The sequence below is a fragment of the Rattus norvegicus genome, chromosome 3 (assembly GCF_036323735.1).
Source record: "Rattus norvegicus strain BN/NHsdMcwi chromosome 3, GRCr8, whole genome shotgun sequence".
Taxonomy (NCBI): domain Eukaryota; kingdom Metazoa; phylum Chordata; class Mammalia; order Rodentia; family Muridae; genus Rattus; species Rattus norvegicus.
The window spans coordinates 42,653,114-42,672,008 of NC_086021.1; the positions used below are offsets into that span (position 1 = coordinate 42,653,114).

At 47.7% G+C, this 18,895-nt stretch overlaps 2 long non-coding RNA genes across 8 annotated transcripts in view; one reads left to right on the top strand and one right to left on the bottom strand.

The window, feature by feature from the left end:
- The window catches only part of Dpf3l1 (double PHD fingers 3 like 1), a 47,602-nt gene extending 28,726 nt beyond the window's left edge, over window positions 1–18,876 (top strand). For 3 of the 6 annotated variants that reach the window (XR_010065168.1, XR_010065166.1, XR_010065167.1), the window contains 6 exons: window positions 3,109–3,152; window positions 6,937–7,080; window positions 8,173–8,274; window positions 8,392–9,743; window positions 11,755–11,833; window positions 12,457–18,876. This is a non-coding gene — a long non-coding RNA (double PHD fingers 3 like 1). The remainder of the gene's footprint in view (window positions 1–3,108; window positions 3,153–6,936; window positions 7,081–8,172; window positions 8,275–8,391; window positions 9,744–11,754; window positions 11,834–12,456) is intronic. The other 3 variants (XR_010065165.1, XR_010065170.1, XR_010065169.1) reach the window with 3 other exon arrangements.
- Window positions 878–13,779, bottom strand: LOC120101538 (uncharacterized). 2 transcript variants are annotated; one of them, XR_005502130.2, is made up of 2 exons: window positions 13,645–13,779; window positions 878–2,546 (listed from the first exon to the last, which is right to left on the bottom strand). It is a non-coding gene; the product is annotated as an uncharacterized LOC120101538 (long non-coding RNA). The 2 variants fall into 2 exon arrangements; XR_010065164.1 differs by lacking the exon at window positions 13,645–13,779 and adding an exon at window positions 11,824–12,486.
- Window positions 18,877–18,895: the final 19 nt, after the last annotated feature.

Here is an 18,895-nt window from a genome sequence, read left to right on the forward strand (position 1 = left end):
AACCTTGACATTTTTCATCTGTGTGGTACCTCTGACAACACCTGTCCATTGTGTCCCTGTCATTGATGAAGTTGTTCCAGAACAAAACTGGACGTGTGGCTGGCTGGTTTGAGGAGTTGATCCCAAGAAGTGTTAGCAGGAAGCAGGGGCTGGGAGGAGGGCAACTCTAGTGTGCTGAGGAGCTGAGAATGGACCAAAGAGCCATTTGAGTTTAAGCCCTCCAGAAAATTCTGGGAGTGAGGGAGGTCGGATGGAACTGCATTGATTCTAGACTGAGTGGCTGAGGTAGTTCTGGGGCACTGCCCCTTCCAGGACTGTTAGTACGCCCCAGCCAGAGCTGAGCACAGCCCTGTGGCCAATGACAGCCTCAGGCAGAGGCAGGGCCTAAGATTCTGGAGATCAGGGTTGGGGCATACACATCCCATCAACCCCACCAAGACACAATTTAAGGGAGAAAGGAGTTATTTAACCGTAAGGTTTGAGGGATAAAATCCATCAGGCAAAAGGGCAGCTTTCCTTGGGAAACACAGGTTACACCTGCACAGTTGTCGGCTTATGACCCATGCAGGGATTCTCACTGCTTGACCCAGGGTCTTCCCAGAACCATAGTGTAAGCCTCTATAGCTGCTCGCATTCTACATGTTTGCAAAACCAGCACCTTGTGGAGGATGCCAAGTCCTACCACCACCCTGAGATGTAGCTTAGCTATTCTGAACTATCTCTCCTTTCCGGGTCTCCACAGTGCTGGGATTACAGACACACATCCAGCCTTCTGAACACTGTCAAATCACCTCAAGATGACTGCTCACACCCAATACACTGTGGGTTCCATGCGCAGTGTAGTTAGGCTGTGTGGTTTAGAAAATAATGGCCAGGCCATGGTGGCACATGTCTTTAATTCCAACACTTGGGAGGCAGAAGCAGGTAAAATCTCTGTGAGTTCAAGGCCAGCCTGGTCTACACAGTGAGTTTCAGGATAGCCAGGGCTATACAGATAAGCCCTGTCTCAGAAACAAAACAAACAAAATGACGGAGAGAAAGAAGTTGAATATGTACACTACAGATGGGGGATTTTCTTTTTCAAATATTCAATCCAGAGTCTGTCGCTGTTGCTGATTTAGGGGTCATTGGCTAGTAAAGACTAATGGTGTTTGTCTCTTTGTCTATCCCTCCCTCCTTATTTTATTTCTTCTCTGCCCCTATACCTTGATCTCCTCTTCATCTTTCCCTAGTTCAGGAATACACACCTGCCTGCTTGTTTGTCTGTTCCTTATCCTATCTTCCTGTCTCTCTTTCCTAAGCTCTCTTCCTCTCCTCCATGGTTGCCTATGCCATGGTCTCTCACCCTTCCCCTTCCCCTTATAAGCCTACTTCATCCTCTCTGTGACCTGGACTTCGTTCTGCTGTCCCATTTTAATCTGGCCAAGCCCTAGGTCTCACTTTAAATACTCAGCCAGGAAGGCAGCCCAGCCCCTTTGTATCCCAATGCCCAGGGCACAGGAGACGGAAGCTGAATTGGCACAGATGGCCATTTCCAGTCTAACAAACTGTTATCAAGAGATCAGAGAGAGGAGACAGATATGGACCCCAGCGGTTCACACAGAGGAGTTGGGTCTTAGAAAAGAGATGGTGAAAGCCATCCAGAAGCACAAAGAATGACCACTACATCCGGCAGGACCTGCTCAAACATGGGTTTTGACTTCAGTTCCAACTGTGCCCTCCCCCCTTTTATCTATGATCATTTGAGCCTCAGGACAGTGGCCGAGACTCCAGACTTAGGAAAGAGCATTTATTGGGGGTCGTGTGGTGATCTTTTGGGAGCCCTGAGCTTAAGGCCCAACTATTTTTTAAGGAGAATAAGACAAGTCTCTTGATTTCTCTGAATACTTTTATCATCTGTAAAGCAAAATTCCGTGTTCTCACAGCTGTGATTTTTTAGGACCTAATTTAGCACATCCCAGTTGGCCTGGATTGGGACCTGCGGGGTGAGTGCTCCCTTCCCATCTCAGCACAGAAACAGCACTGAAGGGTCTGGGCCTCCCAAGGAGGAAGTAGAACCAGAGGCACGAGCACGCGTGTGCGCGCATACACACACACACACACACACACACACACACACACTCACACACACGCAAACACCTGATCAAAATCTCCACTAATGTGGCCTCTGCCAGTGACTCAACCCTTGCCCTATCTGATAGTCAGGGTCGATTCCTAGAAGTTGAAAGTCATTCTTCTGCAGCTGTGGCCACAACTTCGTACCGTGAGGCAAGCTCTAATTCTGTCTCCCCCCCACAGAATCAGGAGGAAGAAGGTGACGATGCTTGGGGTTTTCCAGGGAAAGTCTTGGCTGTAAGTCTGGGGGCCAGAGTGAGAGGCCAAAGACCACTCAGGTCATGAGGAGAGAGCAGTGGAAACAAGCTCTGGACTCTGCCAGCTGACCCATGGGACCTGGGGCTCCTTAGTCAGATGCCATCTTCCAGATTTCACTTTCCAGAATAACTACCACTGGTGTGGCTCCATGCATTGCAGCGTCTATCCACAGCCTAGAAGATAAATAGACACGAGGACAGAAATCAAGTTGGAGAGTGGGCCCATGGTATCATCGGTCATGTCTAATCTTTTGACCTTGAGAAGTGACTTTGTCATCTAAAATGTTCACACTAACGAACCATGCAACCAAGGTCAAACATGCACACACACACACACACACACACACACACACACACACGTGCACACATGCATGCATTCATGCACACATGCATGCACTCATGCACAGACATACACACATACATAGGCACACATGCATGCATGTACATACACAGGTACACAAACATGTATGCACATGTATGCACTTACACACACACACACACACACACACACACACTCACTCATACACACACACTTTCAAGTTGCCCTAATAAAGGGCCCAGAAGCTGGGCTAATTGCCTGACATTTGCAAATTTTTGAGTTTAATCTTTATCTCTGTGAGGGTAGAGTAGGGCTAAGGTGTTGTGACCTTACAGTGCCTATGCACTTTGCATGCTACTCCATCATTTCATCCTGACAACATGTGAGGTGACTGCTGTTCTATTCCTCCTTTCACAGACAAGAAGACAGAAGTATGGAGATGTTGAGCCACTTCCCTACAGGTAGTCAATCACTGCCCATTGAACTCCTCGAGAGCTGCTAATTCATCAAGGCCTGTGTTTGCACTTAGCAGATGTGCTCAGTGCACGATGGGTCACCTCACGTGTATGTACAGGAAGGAACCTTTGGTCTCAGTGTTCAGAGCACATGACACTCAATAGACATGGATTCATTCATCAGCACGTGACAGGAAGGGGACAAGGATGGGAAGCCTTTCTCTGCCACCACAAGTAACTGAGTGACCTAGCCTGGCCACAGTCACCTTCCTCTGTGAAATCCCCTCACACTAACATCTCATTACTGTATTTCCTTAGTAAATGCCTTCATTGGCTTCCAGTCCGTCTGCCCCACGATCTCGCCACTGTGACTGGCTCAGCCCTCACTCTATCACATTTTACAGGTAGATTACTTACCAACACAGTGTCCAGACTGAATAACAAGTGGGACCAACGAGCATCAGTTCCATGTGGGCTAAATCAGCAACATTAGTTTATACCACTAAATTCCCCTGCCCTAGTGTAACCAACTGGAGAGTGGGACTAGGTACAGTCAAGGCCCCACCCTCACCCGCAATCCAGCAAGTCACTGCTCCCACCCCACTTGCTCTGGTCTTTTAAAGTATAATTGAAGAATGATGAGCTTTTTGATGTATTTGGGGGAAATTCTTATTTTTTCCCAGAGGTTTAAAAACAAAAAACAAAATACAAACAAACAAACAAAAAACAAAACCAAAAACCAAAAACAAAAAACCAAAAAAACCAAAAAAACCAAACTAAGTCAGGCAGTGGTGGCAACACGACGTCAATCATAGTACTTGAGAAGCAGAGACAGGTGGATCTCTGTGAGTTCAAGGCCAGCCTGGTCTACAGAGCTAATTCCAGCACAGCTAAGCTGCACAAAGAAATCCTGTCGCAAAGCAAAGCAAAGCAAAGCAAAGCAAAGCAAAGCAAAGCAAAGCAAAGCAAAGCAAAGCAAAGCAAAGCAAAACAACCCCAAGCAAACAAACAGAAACAAAACAAAAGAAACAATTAAAAAAAAAACGTAGTTAGTAACCCTGATCAGACTGATAATTAACATGTCTTCCAACCTGTTCTCCGTGGTTCTAAACACTGAGGGAAAGTCCAGTTCTGACCTCCATCTAGCCTTTCTGGTTTATTAATATTTTGGAGTTTTAATTTTAGGGCTGGGGAAATGGTTCGGTTGATAATGTGCTCATGATGCAAACCTGGGGATGAGAGTTAGGATTCCCAGCAGCCATGAAAAATGAAACCAACTCAGCGGTGCCTGGAATCCAGGTCTGGGAAGGCAGAGAGAGAAAGGATTCTTGGATTCCACTAGCCAACCAGTCTTGTCAAGTTGATGAGCTCCAGGTTCAGTGAGAGATCTTGCCTCAAAGAATAAGACAAAGAGTAACTAAGTAAGACACTATCAACCTCTGCCCTCCAGATGCCCAGACATACATACCTGCCCCCCAATACACACAAGATGTATAAACACACACAAGTGCACACATATACACAGTGAAATGTCAACACACCCATACACTATACAGTTACAGACACACAGACAACGGGTTTTGGTTAGTTACTTAGTTATTTGGTTGATTGGTTGATTGGTTTGAACAAAAGGGAAGGTTTTTCTTTTAATCATTGTGACTGGGCGCACAATGTGGGGTGTCATGGTACACATGGAGAGGTTTGAGGACAGTTTTATGGAGTCACTTTTCTCCTTCCACCTCTATATAATCAGGGATCAAACTCAAGTTGCTAGAATTGCATGGCAAAGCACCTTTACATGTGAAGCTGCCTCGGTAGCCCGAAAACATTTTAAGCTCAAGTTCTTAGAAATGATTTTTAGAGCTGCTTTAGGCTTATGGGAAAAGAACCACAAGATACATAGAATGCCTATGTACTCCCCCCGCCACCACCCTGCCACTTCCCATACCGACTAATCTGTGACTAAATGTTGCATTTGCTTCAGCTGACAAACAATATGGAAACACTCTGATTAACTAAAGCCCACCGTTTACATGGGATCCACCCACCAGGTTGCATGTTTTATATGTAACAAAAACATATAATGACTAATGGATACAAATTTAATGTATTCAGTATGAGTAACCCCTGATGGTAAGTGGCAGTCATTATAGCATCGTGCAAATCAGATTCACTGCCCAAATCCCCTGGGCTCTACCTCTGACAGTCACAGACTATTTTACTGTCACTATGGTTTTATCTCTTTCAGGATTTCATGAAGTTGGAATTATAGAATTAGAGCCTTTTCAGACCTATCTATTTCAATTAGTAATTTGCATTTATTCTTTTTTCCATATCTTTTTTATGACTTAATTTCTGTTACTATAATAATGTCACTATTATATAAGTATACATATATAATCTACATAAATATACAATATATAATATACCTAAGTAGATTTTCTGTTGTAATCATTCTTTGTGTATATGTATACATGTTCATGTATGTGTGTACATGTATAGAGGTTGGAGTTTGTCTTCTGAGATAAGAGTCTCAAAACAATAAGCGTTTATGGGAGGAAAGGGTTTATTTGACTTACAGTTGTGGGTTTGAGTTCATCACTGAGGGAAAGTTAAGGCAGGAACTCAAATAATTAGTCATGTCATATCCACAATCAAGAACATAGATAAAGTAATACACTCATGCTGCCTGTTTGCTCTCTGCTGATTCACTCTTCTACAGTCCAAGGTCCTTAACCTAGGAAATGGTGCTGCCCACAGTGGACTGGATCTTTCTACATTAATTGCCAGTCAAGACAACTCTCCAAAAATATACCCACAGGCCAACCTAATCTAGCTAATTCCCCAGTTGAAGTTCTCTTTTCAGATGGTTGTGGCTTGTGGAAGGTTAGTAATTTAAAACTGGCTCTCATATACACAGGACCTGGAGTTCACCAAGTCCTGCAATCCAGTAAGTCTTTGTAATCCATCTGACTCTGCTTCCCCAGCACTGGGATTACAAGTTCATGCCTCCATGTTGGCTTTTGCATAAGTGTTATAGATCTGAATTCAGGTCCTCATACATGAATAGAGCCCTACATACATGGAGCATATAGGGAGACTGAGCCCTCTCCTTATTACCCTACTTCAGCAGTTTTAAGTGTACAGCTGAGGAACAGTAACTCTAACCTCATTTATGCCGTCATCACCGTTGTTTGAGTCTCAAGCTGGAACTGGATGCATGGTAAACAGTAACTCGACATTTCTACGGCTCATTTGTTTTTTACTGATGAGCAGCATCCCACTGTCTGGTCAAGCTACAGTGTTTTTATCCAGTCCCCTTTTGAGAGACATCTTGGTGGCTTTCAAGATTTGCCAATTCTGAAGAAAGCCACTTCAAGCATCTGTGCAAGCTCTTGCGTGGATATGAATTTCTAAGTCACCAGAGAACATGTAGCTCTGTCTGACTTCATTTCACCAGCATTACTGAGAGTGACTAGAGCCAGGTCCAACACACCACAGAGGTCATTTGCACTTAATTGCCATAACATCCCTGAGACCTAGGGCTGCTACCCAAATTACAGATTAGCAAACTGAAGCTTGAGGAAGCGGAAACACACAGCTGTGTGGCCAATATCACCTCTTTGTGAACTCACGGGGCCTTCTGATTTGGAGACATGAGCTGGGGACAAATACTGTCTTTAGAGTTCTCTCACTGTGCTCCATTTTGATCCTTTGCTCCTCTGAACAAAACAAACAGATCTGCTTTCCAAATATAGTTATTCTGGAAGGGATGTTCTTTCCTTCCCAGGCACAGTCTATCATTGGAATAACTCTCCACTCTGAAGTCACAGCGTATGTTTTTGGCTGGTACACAGCAACCATGTGTCCTGAGTCCCCTTCTTCACCTGGCACCTGCTTGGGACTTGCTTGAAAACAAAACCAAAGGCCACAGGTAATAGATTCCTTTCTCTTACAGGAGAACCTTCCTCTCCTGGTGGGCCCTGTGACTGTCGAGTCCCTAGGGAGATGGAATCCTGGTGGAAGCCACTGTCCTGAGGTAGCAAACTCGGTGGTGGTTCCCATGATGCTCTAGGCAGATGAAGGCAGTGGAGCTGAGGCTCATGGGAGTCGTGAGAAAACACAACCAGAGCAGAGGTCCACCCCACCATCAGCTTAGCTCCCAGACCCAGGCACAGGCCTCCCTACGCTCCCACCGCGGGCCAGTTCCCTCTGTCCCCAAGCCCCCTTAAGTACCAATAATGGAAGTGCTTACTAGGCCCTGCAACAATTCACCCTTATCTTTTATTTATAGCTGACAAAGCTCCAAGCAGGAAAAATATAATCACACTTTAAATAATGGAAGTTGTAGGCATTGGAGCAACATGGGCAGTTACCGGAGCCGCCGAGATGCCTCCCCACAGACCCGACGGGGGCACGCCAACTGCATTTTTAATTTTTAAAACATATTTCTTCCCAAATTATTCCGCGTTTCTGAGGAGCCACATTTATGGGGGTGATAAATTACTGTAATAAAGTGCCTCTTCTTCAGATATATAGGACAAAGCCTTGCCGAGCACAGCCCAGCTCAGGCGGCCCCGAGAGAGTGGCGGGAAGTCCCACTGCCTCACTCCTCGCTTTAATTATTTGGCCAATGTGTCCTACATTTTTAATGCAGTCACAAGTTTTCTTTAAGCAAAGAATTCAAACAGGCCACCAATTTGTATTTGTAGTGGCGATGTGCACGGGGCCTTATGACTGCGAGTGCCTATGTGTGCACCCTTGGGTAGATAGGCCTGAATAACTGAGAATGAAAATGCACCTGGTGTGTGTGTGTGTGTGTGTGTGTGTGTGTGTGTGTGTGTGTGTGTGTGTGTAAGCTGGTGGATGCCCAGATATACATGTGCACACATTCACAGGCAGGAACACATGTGCAAATTGTGTGCATACATGGGTATTAGCTAAGCAAGCACATAGATGCCTTCTTACAGCCCTCACTGTCTATTGTGAATTGAGCCAACTCTTGTCACCTTCTCCCTTGCACAAGGAAGCCCAGAGTGTACATCACAGGCGTGAAGAAGAGATCGCCTCTTATTAGCTACAGGACCTTGGGCGGGCCTGTTGGTGCCTCCGTTTCCCCATCTGTAAAGTGAGTTCATACTAAGAGCATTTATCTCACAAGGCTCCTGGGAAGATTCATGGGTTTGGCACCTCACAGACTGTGGGGACTAAGTATGGACCACTTCCCTTCCTTCCCCCCCCCCAGCCCTATCTTTCTAGGTGAGCCCTGCATGAAACTGAGCATGCTTCTTGATGACACAGAAAACCAAACAAGCAAGTGGAAGATTGGGGACCAAGTTAGGAAGATTTCCTTTGAAGAGAACATAGCCCAGTGGAGGGCTTCGGACCCAAGGATGAATCAAGGGCCATGGGCCACACAATCAGTCATGGTCCCCTGTCCTTGTTGAGTATATGGACTCATGGATAGATGTGGGACAGGATGGACTCATGGATAGATGTGGGACAGGATGGACCCATGGATAGGTGTGGGACAGGATGGACTCATGGATAGGTGTGGGACAGGATGGACCCATGGATAGGTGTGGGACAGGATGGACTCATGGATAGGTGTGGGACAGGATGGACTCATGGATAGGTGTGGGACAGGATGGACCCATGGATAGATGTGGGACAGGATGGACTCATGGATAGATGTGGGACAGGATGGACCCATGGATAGGTGTGGGACAGGATGGACCCATGGATAGGTGTGGGACAGGATGGACCCATGGATAGGTGTGGGACAGGATGGACTCATGGATAGGTGTGGGACAGGATGGACTCATGGATAGATGTGGGACAGGATGGACTCATGGATAGATGTGGGACAGGATGGACTCATGGATAGGTGTGGGACAGGATGGACTCATGGATAGGTGTGGGACAGGATGGACTCATGGATAGGTGTGGGACAGGATGGACTCATGGATAGGTGTGGGACAGGATGGACTCATGGATAGATGTGGGACAGGATGGACTCATGGATAGGTGTGGGACAGGATGGACTCATGGATAGATGTGGGACAGGATGGACTCATGGATAGGTGTGGGACAGGATGGACTCATGGATAGATGTGGGACAGGATGGACTCATGGATAGATGTGGGACAGGATGGACCCATGGATAGATGTAGGACAGGATGGACCCATGGATAGGTGTGGGACAGGATGGACTCATGGATAGATGTGGGACAGGATGGACTCATGGATAGGTGTGGGACAGGATGGACTCATGGATAGGTGTGGGACAGGATGGACTCATGGATAGATGTGGGACAGGATGGACTCATGGATAGGTGTGGGACAGGATGGACCCATGGATAGATGTGGGACAGGATGGACTCATGGATAGGTGTGGGACAGGATGGACCCATGGATAGGTGTGGGACAGGATGGACAGACACGGGGATACGTACGATACTTCCAGACACACAAACTCTATCTGCAGAGTCCTGTTCCTCTCCCTATCCCACCACCTCTCTCCCCGCAGGCTTTCATGTGCTGGTCCCTCTGCCTTCAATTCCAGTCAATTTAGAAGACCCCGTCGAATCCTACCTGGTATGGCTTGCCTTCTGAACCCCTTCCTCCCATCTTAGAGACTTCCAGTGGGCCCCAAGTGTGACACTTCCTGGCTTCCAGTCAGCTGGTGGTACAGTGACTGTAGGTGTGAGTCTCTCTGTCCCCACCAGCTCTGACCTCCTCACGGCTGTTCAGCATGGAGGCGGTGCCTTAATTGTTCCATCTAGCATATGGTTTGGTGACAGTGTCTACCTCTCCATGTTGCTGGGGGGGAATGATGGGTTGTTGTGTCTACATGGCTGTCCTGGAACAGAACCCAGATCTATGTGACCCTTGGCAGAGAAGGCAGAGCCAAGCTTCACGCAGGTCAGTTGTCCAATGTCTGTGCCCCAGTCCCTAGGCTTCGCTCCATCCTCTCCCTGTCTCTGCTTCACCTTTGTCCCATCTGTCTCTCTGGCTGGCATCTCTCATCTCTCTGACTATCTCTTCTTCTCTGTGGATCTCCACCTCTGTCATCATCACTGATGCTCTCTCCCCTAAGCACGGCTACTGAAACTGTTCGGCATGCAAAGAAAGACACAGTGTTGATGTCTGACCTAAGTCAAAACCAAGCTCAACACTCACCCCATCTGAGAGTTAAGCCTATGATCTCTGATCTCTGTTCCCTTGGTTTCCCCACTGTCTCCTGAGGCATTTGAGACAGACTTTATAAGACTCTGGAAAAGGCTTAAGCCTCAAGAATCTTCCATTGTGTAGGCCTTTGCTGAACAAGTATTCTCTCTCTCATTCTCTCTCTCTCTCTCTCTCTCTCTCTCTCTCTCTCTCTCTCCCTCCCTCTCTCTCTCTCTCTCTCTCTCTCTCTCTCTCTCTGTATGTGTGTCTGTGGTGTTTCTATCTGTCTCTGTGTGTCTGTGTATAGTATATGGGTGCTATGTGCATATGCACATGTTCCTGTGTGTGCATGTATGTTTACATATGCACGTGTATGCACATGATGCACGTGCAAGTGAAGCCAGAGGCCAGTGTCAAGTTCCTTCTTCCATTACTCCCACTTTTGGGAACATGGAAGCCGGAACTCCGTGGCTGACCTAAGCTACCTACCATGCTTAGCATGATGATCTCCAGTTTCAGTCACTTCCCTATAAATGACATAATTGTGTTCTCCTGTACAGCTGAATAAGACTCTATTGTGTGTATGCAGCACATTTTCTTTCTCCATTCATCTAGACTGGTTCCCAGCTATTGTTAATGATAAATACTGATTGTATCTCTGTAGGAAAAGAAGCCCTGAGGTTGGGGATTTAGCTCAGTGGTAGAGCACTTGCCTAGGAAGGGCAAGGCCCTGGGTTTGGTCCCCAGCTCTGAAAAAAAGAAAAGAAAAGAAAAGAAGCCCTTTGATATGTGTGATATGCAGTGGTATAGCTGGGTCATATGGCCATTCTGTTTTTAGCTTGCATTCCCCAGCAGTGGATGAGCTTAGAGATGAAACTCCAGGGGAATGGTAGAACTCAGTAGTGGAGCATGTGTTCAGCATGTGTAAGCCTGGGTTCGGTCTCCAGCATCCAAAGCAAAGCAAAGCAAAGCTGGACACCCCAAGTGTAAGCTTCAGGTTCCCAAAGCAAGCTGTCATCAGCTCAGCTGAGCCAGGAGACCCCAATGTACAGACCACAGGCTACTTGCAGCCCAGGAGAGCTATCAATGAAACCCAATGAGACCTGACAGAGAATGGTAAACTTATTTAAAACATTATAGGAAGAATGTATGAGAGAAACACACACACACACACACACACACACACACAGAGAGAGAGAGAGAGAGAGAGAGAGAGAGAGAGAGAGAGTCTTTCAAAGATTGGGGACTCCTATTTAGCATATTTCAGCTGGGACGCCATGGAAACCAGGGCAGTGGCAGACACTATCAGCCCAGGTTTTGCTTGTGTCAGGTCACCTAGCATGAATAAGGCACAGGGCCTAGAAAGGTGGGGGAACATATGATAAATCACACAGTGGGTGTCAGGGCTAGACTTGAACCCATGTCTCCCTGCTTCAAGGCCAGACCTGCTGATCCTGCCAAGAACGGAGTACTGATGGCTGCCCCAGGGACAGAGCCAGCCTCTTACCTGCTTTGGGGTATGGTTGAAGCATGTCTCAGGCCTCTTAAGGACCCCAGGGGGCAGGGCACCTGTGGGTGGGGTTGTCCAGGGACTCAGCTAAAATAAGAAGTGGCTTCCTCTGAAAGGCCTGTGTGGTCTGTAAAGGGGAAGGAAGTGGAGGCCGGAAACTGGAGTGGGCAGAGCAGTGAGAGGAGGAAACTGCAGCCTGCACCACAGAGAATGAGCTGGGGCACAGCAGATCCTGCAAGGCGGCAGCTCGGGGCCTGGAGCCAGCGGGCCTGAGAGCTTGTGTTCAGGGCTCCTTTTCTTTCTGTTCTCAAAGCACTGCCTTTGACCTTCTGATACTCCTTTAAGATACAACACCAAGATTGCTTCTAGGAAGTCTTTCCTGGCCTGCCCCCCCCTACACATAAGAGAGAGAGAGAGAGAGAGAGAGAGAGAGAGAGAGAGAGAGAGAGAGAGAAAGGAGGATTAGGCAACCACAGAGTCCTATCATATTATCATAGCTCATAGTGCTTACTGTGGCAACTGGTGAATCCTGGCTGCCTCGTGTTTACAGGGAGCCAGAGATGCTCTAAATGGATGATGTCATCAGATTTTTACAGAAACAATACTGGGATCCATTGATTTATTTTACAGGTGAGCAAGCCAAGGCTCAGAGACAATAACTAACTTCTCCTCCTGGTTCCACAGCCAGCAAGCAGCCAAGAAGAGAGTGTAGCCCACATCAAGCTGCACAGATAAATATTCTAGTCAGGCACAGTCCTCTTCAGCTAGAGCCTGGGCAGTACCTTCGGAGTTGGGCCACACATCTGTAGCAAGAGGGCTACCTTACTGTTATTTGTGATGCACCCCTTGGGTGACTGGGAGCTACAAAATGTTCTAAAGAAGAGAAGAAGCCCAATTGAAATGAGGAAGCATTTCTTTGTGACTATTTCTGGTAAACGTGTGAAGACATTTTCCCCAAACTACCTACACAGCTTCTGTACTGTTTTGGGTTTTCTATTATTCCTCTAAGTAATTTTTTAATTATTTAATTTAATTATTTAAAGAATTTAATCCTCTAAAAAACTTTATTATATATTCCCAGTGTTGTGGACTGAACTTGGGGGCCTCATGAATGCTAAGCAAACACTCTACCATTGAATATTCCCAACCCTGATCCTCTTTTTACCTTTTATTTTATTTATTTATTTATTTATTTATTTATTTATTTATTTTTTTTGGTTCTTTTTTTCGGAGCTGGGGACCGAACCCAGGGCCTTGCGCTTCCTAGGTAAGCGCTCTACCACTGAGCTAAATCCCCAGCCCCTACCTTTTATTTTTAATGACGTATATATAGGCGTGTCTGTGCAGGAGTGTGTTCATGTGAGCACAGTTGCACATGGTGGCCAGAAGAAGGCCTTGGTTTCCCCCCAGACTCTGAGTTACAGAAGGTTGTGTACTGCCTATCATGGTACTAGAAATTGAACTCAGGTCCTCTGCAAGAGCAGTGAATTTTAGCTGCTGAGCCATCTCTCCAGCCCTAGGCTCATGCTTGCATCTAGCTTTATATTCTTTTTCAGAAAGAGAATCGCTTTTTTTTTGGTTCTTTTTTTTGGAGCTGGGGACCGAACCCAGGGCCTTGCGCTTCCTAGGTAAGCGCTCTACCACTGAGCTAAATCCCCAGCCCCGAGAATCGCTTTTGAGCCAGCCGTGTTGATGCATTTTTATAATCCCAGTACTTTGAAGACTGACAGGACGAGGATGAGTGTGAAGTTAGTGTGAGCTACAGAATAAGATCCTGGGGTGTGTAGCAGGGAGAGCCTTTCGCTGAAATGCTCATACCTGAGGTCTGAGTTGGTGGCACCCTGTGACAATCCAGCGCACTGTCTCGACTCTCTTCGAGGTCCCTTCCCCTTTCCACGGTTTCAAGATGTTGAGGTTTCCTGCTGATGGTTCTGTCCCCCAACCCCACTTCTCTTTATAAACAGAACCGGGAGAGGTTTGGTAATCAGGAAACGAATGAATGCAGGTGGGTCTCTTTAATGACCGTCAGGGAGTGTAAAAGATTCAATTCGAGTTTCAAACTCCAACCCCAGCTTCCTGGGTGCCACGTCTGCCTAGCTGATGAGGACCACTGACCACATGGGCAGGACTTGTCTGGTGTGGGCGATATCTCACTAAGAAACCCCTTCACTCTCCTATCATGTCAGTGAGCTTTGCAATAAGAGTGAGTTCCGGGATCCTCAGGTCTAGGCCTCCTGCTCTCAGCAAGGCCTGAGCTGCCCCTTGAGGCCTTGAAGCTACAAAGAACTCTGTGATGACAGCAGGTCAAAGGCCTCCTCCAGACGAGGAAGTGAAAGTGCTGCTGGGTGAGCCATGAGGGTCGCCTGGCACTGTTTGGTGCTGGAAGTGGCCAGATAGGAAGATGTGCCAGAGGGACGGGGAAGGCCTGATGTCACCTCCCTGTACTCCCTAGACGCTGGGATTGTTTGCTAAGAGAAGCGACTGTATATGAGACACCATCTCTTTCCCATGGGTCTGAAGAGATATTGAGAGGACAGAAGCTGGACACAGTTTGCAGGAAGGGCAGATGGAGCCAAAGGAGCAGGTCTCGGAGGCTACATGACAGGGTGCAGGGTCTGGTGCATGGTGGCCACCTGGCACTAATGATAGCTAATGCAGATGGGGCCATCCAGGCAGTGGTCAGGGTGTGTGCTGCTTTAGAAAACTTCTTGCTTTAGAAGGCCAGCTCTGCCTCTCCCTAGCTACAGCAGCTCAGAGAGATACTTGACTTCCTACCCCCATACCCCTACCTCTTCTGAGGTGGAAGCCCACTACTGCAGAATATTTCAGTGTGACCTGTCCCCACCAAAGCTTGTGTTGAAGCTTCAACTTCTGAGCCCTTAATCACAATATTAAAGCACTGAGGAGGTGTTGGGAGTCATAAGAGATTAATGTTTTCCTCACAAGACTGGCTATTACATAGCAAATTTAGCTTCCTCTGCTCCAGCCCTGGCTTCCTCTTTACACATTCTCCATCCACATGATGTCATTCAGCTTGTTGGGACACAATTCAGAACCCTGTCTTTCTCAGAATTTTACCCAGAGGCTGCCCCTACCCCCACCTCATACACACACACAACACCCGACCACAAGTTTGATAGCCTTTCTCTCAGGCTTGGGCCTTGGGAGTATTCCCACCTATCTGAGTCCTTCCTCTGTTTTGTTCCAGCTGTGGGCCTTGAAGGGTCCATTGGGCTTCCTATTGCTCCAGAGCCTTCAACTGCAGCAGAAAGAGGGGACCTGGCCTGGGTTTGTTGTACTACGATGGTGGTGCTATGAAGGGGACATGTGGCACTGGAGAGGGGGGTGTTCTGCCATTGAACTCTTATCAGAAATCAACCATATTCAGGGTCCCAGGGGACTGCCAAGCAGCCTTTTGCTTTTCCAGTCCTTTGGCTCTGTGAAATGCATCATGGGCAAGGGAGCAGGGTGCTGCCTGTTGGTTGGCCTGCAGGTCTGCCTATCCCTGCAAACTGATTTCCTCAGGCTTCTTCATGAGCTAAGTGTCTTGCTATGTTGGGCCAAGAGGAAGGAGAATGGTGGTGTGGGCAAAAAGGGAGAAGTCCTGACCTCTCTCCCGATCTCTCTCTGGTTCTCCTGCCCACCCTCTTTACTGAAAGGACACGAGTGCTGGAGCCATTTTCCCAGCACCAGCTGTTCTCTGTCTTTAGCTCCCACAGAACAGCCCATCCATCCAAAGTTCTAGCTCCACATGCGGTCCCTGTGGACACTGTCAGACTGCCACAAGCAGTCCCCAACTCCCTTTACATCCAGCTCTGGAGTGGAAGCAGTTTCTTCAATTGCTGGACACCAAACTGCCCCACAGTTGGCTTTTCAGCCCTTCTCTTCCTTGTAACCCGTTTGAAATATTCAGAGCAGCTTCGGTTTTTCTGATTTTCTCTGTTGTTTTGCAGTGAGCATTAGGCGTTTTTTTTCCTCCCGTGAACGTTCCTCTTCTCCATCCCCAGTCTGTTCTGGAGGATCAGAGGCAGCGCTCTGAGGTCCTGTCACTGACAGAGTGGAGGAGGCTCTAAGTCCTCAAAGTTTTTTTTTTTTTTCAGAAAGCCTGCTCCCAGGAAGTCTAGGACAGGGGACATGTTTTCTACTTCTTTCAAAACTGAAAGCCAGTGGGACAGAAGACATCGTGGAAGGGAGCAGAGCACCATGCAGCAAGCTGCCTCTTACCTGTCTTCCTGGGACTTCCTGGGACTTCCTGGGACTGAGACTAAGGTTTGAGAACCAGCTCTGGAGGGGATGCAGGTGGATTCTGTGCTCAACAATGGCCCCAGAGCCCTGCTCCCAAAGGGGCAGCTGCTGGGACAACTTTCACAGCAGAGAGCAGCTGTCCTGCCTCCCAGCAGTGTCTCCAGTGGCTGCTCACAGACATCCTGGAATTAGTCTCTCCATGCCTCTTCGTCTGTACCGAGCCCAGGCAGAGGTCATTTTAGCTACGAGGTCAGGAGAAACCTGGGAACTCATCCAGTCCAACATCATCCTCTATGTAACACAGGGGCAAACTGAGGCTCGGAATAGAGATGTCGTTTGGATTGAAGGAGGTGACACAGGTGAACTAAGACAGAGCCCAAGACCATGTGACCTACCAAGGCAGCTGTGGGAGCATATGTGTATTGTATGTGCTCACGTGTATCAGAGAGGGCATGTATGTTTACCAGCCATCACAGAGACTACAGGCTCAGTTCCAAGGCTTACACATATGTAAGCATACACATTTATGTGTGTCCCATTACACACACAGTGACAAGCTTGTATCTTACAGACCCACCATCATATACAGGATCTCACATGCAAGTACTGTACTATGTCTCACCACCGGGGTCTAAGCTCATAACAGCAAATGCACAGAGATATGCAACGGTTTACCAAAGTGGCCTCATATTCAAGGACACACGTCACACCCTGCAGGCCTTTGTGTTTACCCCCCAGAGTGTGTACAGAGCACAGCACAGTTTATGGGTATCATTCCTATGTGGATGCTCTTGATCACATACAACTTCTCTCCTGTGTTTCCTCCTAACTCACAAGTGGCCCTGTCCAAGTATAGATGCAGCCTATGCCCTCACATGAATGCACAGAATGCTATCCAACCTTGTCATTTGTTTTTGAGTTCTAAACTGGACTCACGATCAGACTCACAACCCCCAGCTTATCCTTCTGAGTGTTGGCAAAATGTTCTCCCCATCACTGACTTCTTCACAGTACCTCGAAGCCATGTGTTTTGACCCCTTCTTTTTTTTTTTATTCTTTTTTTTGGAGCTGGGGACCGAACCCAGGGCCTTGCGCTTGCTAGGCAAGCGCTCTACCACTGAGCTAAATCCCCAACCCCTTGACCCCTTCTTGGTGGCCCCTTGGAACCATCTGCCTGCCCTTGGAACTGAGGGAGCACCCTGGTCCTCCCACCTTCATCCCTAGAGACTTGGTGGCTGAGGTCCCAGGGGAAGAGGAATGGCTACCAAGAGCTCAAGGTTCTGGGGCCAAAGTCCTGTTTGCAGGCCCTGTAGGAAGTTGCACAATCTGCCCCAGCCAGCCAGCCAGTGACTCTTTCATTGTCTCTGGCTTCCCTTTGGCTGCAGGCCCAGTCCCCAGCAGCCCAGTGACCTGTTTCTCTGGAAAAAAGGCAGGTGCTCCTCCCTCCCCCACCCTGGGGTGGCCAGGGTGGTGACAAGAGCCACAAGGCCAGTCTCCCCTTCTCAGCCAAGAAGCTAAGGCCCAGGCTAGGTCAGGTTCTTGCCCATGTCACCCCACTAGCCCAGTAGGACTTGATTTTTCCTCCCAAACTCTTCACTGTCTTGCAGAAGCCTGACGGTTGGAATGGTGCTGAGCAGAGCCACTCTGAGTGTGGAAGGAGCTAACACTGAGTGTGAGCCAGCCTGTGCACCAGTGGCCGCCTTGGCTGAGGGGGATGAGAGCAGATCATATTGAAATGTCCCCAGCACATGGAGCTTACAGAATTGATCCATCCGCCTCGACTTCTAATAGTCTTTTTCATTTTGTAAAATCTTCAAGAAAACACATGAGGGGAGTTGGCAAAACATTTGAGGACTGTGAGGAGTCAGGACTGGCCCATGCTGGTTCACCCAGTTCTCTCTGAATCTTTATTCCATTCCCCTTCTGCACAACAACAAAGTGGGAGAGGGTAGAGATAAAGAGAACATTCCAGAAATTCCCAGAAATCTTCTAAAGCTATGAATAACCATGTTATGCCTGCTGCTTTCCCTCCCTCTCTCCCTCCCTCCCTGCCTCCCTGATGGAATCCTTAAACAGCCCGAGGAAGGTCATGGTTGCTTCTGTGCGGGTCCAGCGGCCCGGTGACAGGATGTCAGGGTCAGAGACGGGCCTATGTAGAGGGTGTACTATAGGGAGAGGAGACCAGGAGTAAAGGTCTGCATTGCTCTTTGATGAAGAAGGTTTAGATGTGGAAAAGGAGAAACTGAGGCAGGACTCTTCAGGTATTAGCTTGGGCTTGAGACTATCATTGAGACCCTGTGGTTTAGGAGGAGGATCCTTAGGTGAGAATCCATTATTTCCGACGAGGAACTAATCCTAGTGCTGGCCCAAGGGAGCCTCAGATCGAACCTAGAACATTTTATTGTGTCCAGAAGCAGGGACATGCTCAACAAGTGATAGGGACATGCAGAAGGCATAGGAGCCAGCTGTCAGGGACTTCTGATCAGTGTGATGGACTTAGAACATGAGAGTAAGCTGGGTTGGAGAGATGGCTCAGAGGTTAAGGGCACTGGCAGCTCTTGCAGAAGGCCTGGGTTCAGTTCTCAGCAACCACATGGCAGCTCACATGTCTGTAACTCCAGTTTCAAGGGATTAGATTAGATACCCTCTTCTGGATTTTGGATGCATGCGGCACACACATGTAGGCAAATACCCATAGACATAAAGTGAAAATAAATCTTTAAAGTAGTAGCAAAGGCAGTGAATTATAATGCATTGGATAGAGTAAATCTACCCTGCTAAAATAAACAAATGAATTAAGAGAAAGAGCTTCTTTATTGCAGAT